This window comes from Liolophura sinensis, chromosome 9, assembly GCF_032854445.1.
Source record: "Liolophura sinensis isolate JHLJ2023 chromosome 9, CUHK_Ljap_v2, whole genome shotgun sequence".
Classification (NCBI taxonomy): domain Eukaryota; kingdom Metazoa; phylum Mollusca; class Polyplacophora; order Chitonida; family Chitonidae; genus Liolophura; species Liolophura sinensis.
This window is the reverse complement of record NC_088303.1, coordinates 13,244,191-13,245,989: the sequence shown is the minus strand read 5'-3', so window position 1 is coordinate 13,245,989 and position 1,799 is coordinate 13,244,191.

Genomic DNA, 1,799 nt, shown 5'->3' with positions numbered 1-1,799 from the left:
CATGCATGTACACAGTGCTTCATCTTACCACCACGCACGTCTTTGAATAAAACCCGTCAGATCTAGTATTAGGAGTGCCGTCAATCCATTCAAACTGAACATGGTTAGAGCTAGAAAAGCTTAGTGAAACTCCACTTCCTTGTATATAGCCTGCAATAAACTCTCGTGAGAGTCTGTACTGCTTTTATCGGTCTTGTAAATGCCTGGCCATAAAGATTCAGATTTTAGAGCAAGTGATTAGTATTTCGCTTCTATAATGTGCATATATGATAAAGGTTACCATTTAAAAGTTGTTTGGTAGGTAAAATTGATATTCAAACAAAGCATACGTCAGCTACTAGATTTAAGCCAGGAACTGAGGGCAAATTGTATCATCGACTGTAATCCCATATCTGACAACTAATAAAGCGAATTAAAGGTGCCGTATGGAATTGAACAAATTTATATCCAGGTAAAATAAAACTAAATTGGGTATTTCGGTGAGCATTTTATTTCGCTTCGCTTCACATATTTAATCACCGAAATATTTACAATGCCTTTGATATATAGTTTTTATATAAAGGCGGACCTCCAGGGTTTTGTTCTATCAAGTTTTGAGGCAATATAACACTTGAGGATATTAAATAATATATTTAGTTGAATAAGGTTTAACGTCGAACTCTAGAATTTTTCATTTGTGTGATGGTGATCAGGTTTATGAGTTAAGGAAGTAAAAAACAGAAAGTTCAGTATACTGAAAAAGTTTCGCCAAATTTCCGGCAAAAACAGTAAGTCCAGTAACTTTCGCCAAGTACCTGACAAACATCGATTTGGGTATGGCTATGATTCTAATATACTCGTAATAACTTAAAATCAAACCAAATGAAATCACCAATTGAATGAATAAGGATTTAATATTCTTTTAAAAACTTGATATAGCTCTGCAACTCTTATGATAGCTGTGCAATTGAATATGGTTAGAAAGACACTCCTGCTGTATGGAATGGTCTCTACAAGGCCGCTTTTGTGCATTTTGTTTAGAACACAAAGAAAACAATCGTCTAAAGAGTCATCAACGGTTAATGTCGCTAATATATGGTACCGAACCCCTTTCCTTTCCACGACCATGAATCCTGTATTCAGTTAATCATATCAAGCAAAAACGACTTCATCATAAACTGCTTATAGTTCTCGTATGAAAATATCATTGCATGCCAGAAATCATTTGACAATAAGAGAAGAAAAAGTATATGCTGTTTTTTCTGGAATGCATAGGACGATATGCATATACATGTATATTGTTTTATACATGTACTGGGGAAGCGTCCACGCCCAAAGTAACTCGGACACAAACTGTTTCGTCTATTGTTCAGTTATCAGATGCACTTTCATTGCAACTGTTTATATATCTAACATGGCGCTCTTGTTCAACAAGATGGAAGAGGACAAATGACAAATTCCGACAAAATACTCGTTTAAATTGGAATAATATACGGCTGACTTTTCGGCCCACATCTAAGTTCCGTTAAGTCACCTCAGTTTTTCATTAAAATTGCTCTTTTGCTAATGGACCATTTTGAAAATGGATTTTTCTGTGAAATCATCTTGAAGAACTACATCCCAGCGTCATGCAATTAGTGTTTTTGTTTTAAGTTTTAATTAGGCTGTAAGTTGTGTAAACACTCAAACATCAAATGGCATTTGAGATGGTATATTTCAAGTGAATGGTATATTTACTCACCTGTTTGACAGACGATTGTAGTAATAGTCGACAATATTTCACGGAGACAACAACGGCAAACTCCCACACATAGACCAAA